The following is a 7500-nucleotide window of genomic DNA, read 5'->3' as shown; positions in this document are numbered from 1 at the left end:
GAAGCGAGAGGCAGCACCATCCCTGCTATACGAAAGCCCCATCCAGCCCTGTGCCACCCTGTCACGAACGGTCGTCGCGCACCCGCAACAACTCCGTTCAACGAACCGTTCGTCGCTCGCACCCGCATGTACAGCTGCTTGACAGCATGTTTTCTTATGGTTTTGGGTCATTTTGCTTGTAAATATGTAAGTTCGAACAAGCTGCAGCGTTGCAAAGCGACCGTTCACCAAACCGAGCAAAACAGCCCCAAAACAGCCCAAAACGGAGCCGTTTTCGCGTGCCGCGGGAGGTGAGCGGAGTGCTGCCTCCGCTCACCAAAATGTCAGCCAGCTCAGACCCCAGGAACCCCCCGGGTGGCACATGGCTGGATGGGGCTTCGGTTATATACCGGGCGTTGAACACTCTTTCGCAAGTTCGCACGTGACCTTTACGGGAACTTGGTGTTGCGTCCGGGACCAGGTGAGCGGCTGTTTGTGGGCTTGCAGCTGTTCGTTCATCCTTGAAAGCCTTGTTTTTCTCCCCCTCCCTCTTTTCTCTTGTGCACACAAGGTGTTCGACGATTTGCTTGTAAAGCTTCCCTTTTCGCGAGACTTCGGGACTTGTCCGTTGCTCGTTCTTTCGATCTAACTTTCTTTCTCTTTTACAGGTCCTTCGGGACCTGCGAGAGGTTACAAAGTGGCTGATCCTTGCGGAGCAAGATCGCAAGGGCAAAGCGCGACTTAGGCAACGCAAGCTAAGTTTCGCGTCTTTGCAACGAGGGTGACCCGCGACTTAGGCAACGCAAGCTAAGTTCGCGTCTTTGGCCGCAAGGGTGCCTCACGCCTTAGGCAATTCCAGCTAAGGTCGTGACATTGTGGTATCAGAGCGGGCAAGCTCTTCGATCGAACAGCGAACGAACTTCGCAACTTCGCCATGGCAAAGCATCGTGGCGAATCAAGCAAGACGGGGCAAGCCGGAACCTTGCCCCAAGCAGCCGCAGGTGGGCTGCATGTGCACACTCGCTCTCATGCTGTTGGAGCCGCTCACGAGGATCGCGGCAGCGAACAGGATGAGCGAGAAGTTGGCAACTCTCCGCGAGCGGAGGAAGCGCAATCTGGTGCGCTAACAGGAAAAAAGAGTCATAAGGAGAGACTCACGACGGCGGAAACCCGCCTAGATGTTCTGGAAGCGAGCATGGAGGAACTCTACCATGGCCAACAAAGACTTGTTGGGGTAGAGAGCTCGCAAGAGGAAGCGGAGTCCAGGATCGACAAGGTCGAGGCCCTAGTCGACCGACTGTCCGATGACACCAAGGACTCCGTGCAGCACTTGCAAGACGTTGTGGCGGAACTCACGGCGAAGGTGGCTATGCTCACAAGAATGCTAAATGCGGGAGGAGGCAACACCCGCGTTGCACCGCCACAAAACTTGAGGGCACCTGAGCCCCATGGATACGGAGGGGCCAGAGATGCCAAGGAGCTCGAGAACTTTCTGTTCGACATGGAGCAATACTTCCGAGCTACGAGGCCCGATTCTGAAGATACCAAAGTTTCAATAGCAACAATGTATCTGAATGGAGATGCGAAACTTTGGTGGCGAACTCGTTGGGAGGAGATCCAACAAGGTCGGTGTCGAGTCGACACATGGGAAGACTTGAAGCGGGAGTTGAGAACTCAGTTCCTACCGGAGAACACAGAGTTCGTCGCAAGAAGGAAGTTGAGACAACTCCGCCAAAGTACCACCATCCGAGACTATGTAAAGCAGTTTTCTGCACTGATGCTGGACATACAGGACATGTCCGAGAAGGACAAGTTGTTCAGCTTCCTTGATGGTCTGAAACCATGGGCTCAGCAAGAGCTGAATCGAAGGAATGTTACCGACGTGGTCGGGGCAATTGCAGCTGCAGAAAGGCTCACCGACTTCGTTTCCTCTGAAGACCCAGCGAGAAGGAAACAATCTTCAAGCAATCGCCCTCCAAAACATTCTCGAGGGAAAGATCTCGGGGGCGAACAGAAGAAGAAGAGCTCCCACAAAGGGCCGAACCCAAAAGGCAAGGCCTCAAAACCTGGAGGATGCTTCTTGTGCGGAGGACCGCACATGGTAAGGGAGTGCCCACAGAAGCAGGCACTCAACGCTTTGACAGCTTCCATCCACCCTCCCCGATCGGACAAGGGCAAAGCTGTTGCTCTTAGTTCGAGCAGCTCAGAATCCAGCAGCGACGAGGAGGAGTCGCAAGGACCCCGAATGGGAGCAATGCGTCTGTTGAACGCTATGCGGGGTCAAGTGGGGGAGAACACGAAGACGAAGGCACAAAAAGCAGGAAGCAGCGAACTAATGTATGTGGACATTAAGCTAAATGGCCAAACGACCCGTGCAATGGTGGACACGGGCGCTACCCACAACTTCATAGCCGATCGCGAAGCACAGCGACTTGGGTTGACATTGGAGAAGAGCCCAAGCCGAATGAAGGCGGTGAACTCGGAGGCCAGGCGAATCTCCGGGTTGGCGAAGGGTGTTCCTATCAAAATCGGGACTTGGAGCGGTAACACCAACATGATGGCCGTGCCACTGGACGACTTCCAAGTGATTCTTGGAATGGAGTTTATGCATGCGGCGAAGTTGGTGCCGATGCCGTTCTTAAACTCCCTATGTATGATGGGAGGCGATGACCCCTGCGTGGTTCCCGTCTCTCGGAGAGGAACCAAGGAGCCCCAACACATTTCGGCCTTACAATTGAAGAAAGGGGTGCGAAAGGGCGAACTGACATTCGTGGCTGCTATGAAGCTAGAGCCACTCAACGAAGAGGCCATTCAAGAACCTGCTGTAGTGGCGAACGTCTTGAAGGAGTTCGAAGACGTTATGCCACCCGAGTTGCCGAAGACTCTCCCACCACGCAGAGGCGTGGATCACAGTATCGAGCTGGAGCCAGGAGTGAAGCCTCCAGCGAGACCACCCTACCGCATGCCCCCGCCAGAGTTGGCCGAACTCAGGAAGCAGTTAGGTGAACTGCTAAGCGGTGGTCTCATCCGCAGCTCAAAAGCACCTTTCGGAGCTCCAGTTCTCTTCCAGAAGAAACAAGATGGGAGCCTCCGATTATGCGTCGACTATCGAGCCCTCAACAAAGTAACGGTGAAGAACAAGTATCCCATCCCGCTCATCGCGGACTTGTTCGACCAACTGGGCAAGGCCAAGTATTTCTCAAAACTCGACCTTCGGTCGGGGTATTGGCAGGTGCGCATTGCTGAAGGCGACGAAGCGAAGACTACCTGTGTGACCAGGTATGGAGCGTTTGAGTTCTTGGTGATGCCTTTTGGCTTAACCAACGCTCCGGCCACATTCTGTACTCTCATGAACCAACTATTCAAGGAGTATTTGGATAAGTTCGTGGTCGTCTACTTGGACGATATCGTCGTCTACAGCCAAATGCTCGAGGAGCACGTCAAGCACCTTCGGACGATTTTCAAGGTTCTCAGGGAGAACACTTTGTTCGTAAAAAGGGAGAAATGCTACTTTGCTCAAACTGAGATCCTATTCTTAGGGCATCGAATCGGTGGTGGCTCCATTCGGATGGACAAGTCGAAGGTGCAAGCAGTTGCGGAATGGCGAACACCAAAGAAGGTGCCAGAGTTGAGATCCTTCCTTGGATTCGTCAACTACTATCGACGCTTCATTTCAGGATATTCGAAGCGGGCAACCCCACTGACGGAGTTGCTGAAGAAGGAGCAGCCTTGGAAGTGGTCTGACAAATGTGAGATAGCATTCCAAGATCTGAAGGCTGCTGTTCTGGAAGAACCAGTGCTCAAATTGCCAAACTATGGAGAGCCCTTTGAAGTCCATACCGATGCTTCGGACTTTGCTATTGGTGGAGTACTCATGCAAGAAGGTCATCCGGTGGCCTACGAGAGCCGCAAACTCAACGAGACCGAGAGGCGGTATCCAGTGCATGAGAAGGAGATGACAGCGGTGATCCACTGCCTACGAGTTTGGCGACACTACCTCCTCGGGTCGCGATTTGTGCTGAGGACAGACAACATCGCCCTGAGTTATTTCCAAACTCAGAAGAAGCTCTCCCCAAAGCAAGCACGGTGGCAGGACTTCCTGGCTGAATTTGATATGGCAATGGAATACAAGCCCGGGAAGGCGAATGTCGTGGCCGATGCGCTGAGTCGGAAGGTGGAGTGCGTGAATGCTGCACAACTGGAGGGCAGAGGCCAAACAAGTCAGTTACATTCCAACTTCCTTTCTCGAATCAGAGATGGACTGTATAGTGATCCCCAGGCAGTTATCCTGATGCAGCTCATCAAAGAAGGCAAGGCACGACGATTTTGGGGCCAGGAGGGACTTGTTTACACAAAAGGGAATAGAGTTTATGTTCCCCGAGTGGACAATTTAAGGCGTGAACTCTTGAAAGAGTGTCACGATTCCCTTTGGGCTGGACATCCCGGCATTCACAGAACATTGGCTCTCGTGGAGAGGGCCTTCTACTGGCCAAAGATGGGGATTGATGTGGAGGAGTATGTTCGAACATGCCTTACTTGCCAACAAGACAAGGTGGAGCAACGGAAGCCGGTGGGACTTTTGGAGCCGTTGCCTGTACCAGAAAGGCCATGGGAGAGCATTTCCTTAGACTTCATATCTAGCTTGCCGCCTGTAGGGGGACTTGGATCGATACTTGTGGTGGTCGATCGGTTTTCAAAGTATGCAACTTTCATTGCTGCTCCCCTACACTGTTCAGCTGAAGAGGCGGCCAGACTGATGATGAAGGGTGTAGTGAAGTATTGGGGAGTCCCACACAATATTGTTAGTGATCGAGACGCTCGGTTCCTGGGACGATTCTGGACCGAGCTATTCAAATTGTTGGGGTCAAAGTTATACTTCTCTACAAGCCTCCACCCCCAGACGGATGGTCAAACTGAAAGAATAAATTCGCTCTTAGAGCAGTATCTCCGGCACTACGTGAGTGCCAATCAACGAGATTGGGTGAAGCTGTTGGACATCGCCCAATTCTCCTACAACTTGCAGCGGAGCTCTGCATCCAACAAGAGCCCCTTCGAAATTATCACAGGACAACAACCGTCGACTCCGCACACTATGGCAATTGGTTATACTGGGAGTAGTCCATCAGCCTACCATTTCGCAAAGGAGTGGCATCGAAATGCCGATATTGCGCGGGCTTACTTGGAGAAGGCGGCAAAACGGATGAAGAAGTGGGCAGACTTGGGAAGGCGACCACAAGAGTTCAAAGTTGGCGACTTGGTGTTGGTAAAGCTCCAACCAGCATCACTCCAATTCTTCAGGAAAAGAGTCCACAAAGGATTGGTGCGTAAGTATGAAGGGCCCTTCCCAATTATCAGCAGAGTAGGCAATGTTTCTTACAAGTTGCAGCTGCCGGCGTGGTTCAAAATTCACAACGTTCTTCACGCCAGCAACCTGAAGGCCTACCATTCGGATCCGCAAGATGCTTCTCGAAGTATTCCAACTCGGCTACCTCCCATCACAGCCTCCTACGAGAAGCGAGTGGAAACCATTCTGGCGGATCGCAAGATAAAGCTACCCAACGGAGCAGAGCAGACAGAGTACTTGGTGAAGTGGCGAAAGCTTCCCCGAACTGAAGCCAGTTGGGAGCCTGAAGACGCCCTGCGACATGAAGAAGAAGTCATCAACAACTACCAACAAGCGTCGACGAGGGCGTCGACAGTTTAAGTGGGGGAGAATGTCACGAACGGTCGTCGCGCACCCGCAACAACTCCGTTCAACGAACCGTTCGTCGCTCGCACCCGCATGTACAGCTGCTTGACAGCATGTTTTCTTATGGTTTTGGGTCATTTTGCTTGTAAATATGTAAGTTCGAACAAGCTGCAGCGTTGCAAAGCGACCGTTCACCAAACCGAGCAAAACAGCCCCAAAACAGCCCAAAACGGAGCCGTTTTCGCGTGCCGCGGGAGGTGAGCGGAGTGCTGCCTCCGCTCACCAAAATGTCAGCCAGCTCAGACCCCAGGAACCCCCCGGGTGGCACATGGCTGGATGGGGCTTCGGTTATATACCGGGCGTTGAACACTCTTTCGCAAGTTCGCACGTGACCTTTACGGGAACTTGGTGTTGCGTCCGGGACCAGGTGAGCGGCTGTTTGTGGGCTTGCAGCTGTTCGTTCATCCTTGAAAGCCTTGTTTTTCTCCCCCTCCCTCTTTTCTCTTGTGCACACAAGGTGTTCGACGATTTGCTTGTAAAGCTTCCCTTTTCGCGAGACTTCGGGACTTGTCCGTTGCTCGTTCTTTCGATCTAACTTTCTTTCTCTTTTACAGGTCCTTCGGGACCTGCGAGAGGTTACAAAGTGGCTGATCCTTGCGGAGCAAGATCGCAAGGGCAAAGCGCGACTTAGGCAACGCAAGCTAAGTTTCGCGTCTTTGCAACGAGGGTGACCCGCGACTTAGGCAACGCAAGCTAAGTTCGCGTCTTTGGCCGCAAGGGTGCCTCACGCCTTAGGCAATTCCAGCTAAGGTCGTGACAACCCGGGGGGTTCCAGGGTGCTGAGATGGCTGACATTTTGCTCCGCTCACGACGGTCACCGCGCGACGCAAGAACAGCCCAAAAACAGGCCAAAACGGCCCAAAAACGGGACAAAACTGGCCATTTTTGGCTGCGCGAGCGAGCGGCGAGCGGCGGACAGCGAGCTAAGCGAGAGGCAGCACCGTCCCTGCTATACGAAAGCCCCATCCAGCCCTGTGCCACCCGGGGGGTTCCAGGGTGCTGAGATGGCTGACATTTTGCTCCGCTCACGACGGTCACCGCGCGACGCAAGAACAGGCCAAAAACAGGCCAAAACGGCCCAAAAACGGGCCAAAACTGGCCATTTTTGGCTGCGCGAGCGAGCAGCGAGCGGCGGACAGCGAGCGAAGCGAGAGGCATCACCGTCCCTGCTATACGAAAGCCCCATCCAGCCCTGTGCCACCCGGGGGGTTCCAGGGTGCTGAGATGGCTGACATTTTGCTCCGCTCAAGATGGTCACCGCGCAACGCAAAAACAGGCCAAAAACTGGCCAAAACGGGCCAAAACTGGCCATTTTTGGCTGCGCGAGCGAGCGGCGAGCGGCGAACAGCGAGCGAAGCGAGAGGCAGCACCGTCCCTGCTATACGAAAGCCCCATCCAGCCCTGTGCCACCCGGGGGGTTCCAGGGTGCTGAGATGGCTGACATTTTGCTCCGCTCACGACGGTCACCGCGCGACGCAAGAACAGGCCAAAAACTGGCCAAAACGGCCCAAAAACGGGCCAAAACTGGCCATTTTTGGCTGCGCGAGCGAGCGGCGAGCGGCGGACAGCGAGCGAAGCGAGAGGCAGCACCGTCCCTGCTATACGAAAGCCCCATCCAGCCCTGTGCCACCCGGGGGGTTCCAGGGTGCTGAGATGGCTGACATTTTGCTCCGCTCACGACGGTCACCGCGCGACGCAAGAACAGCCCAAAAACAGGCCAAAACGGCCCAAAAACGGGACAAAACTGGCCATTTTTGGCTGCGCGAGCGAGC

The sequence above is a fragment of the Musa acuminata genome, unplaced genomic scaffold, assembly GCF_036884655.1.
Source record: "Musa acuminata AAA Group cultivar baxijiao unplaced genomic scaffold, Cavendish_Baxijiao_AAA HiC_scaffold_471, whole genome shotgun sequence".
Taxonomy (NCBI): Eukaryota; Viridiplantae; Streptophyta; class Magnoliopsida; order Zingiberales; family Musaceae; genus Musa; species Musa acuminata.
This window is presented reverse-complemented; position numbering follows the sequence as displayed.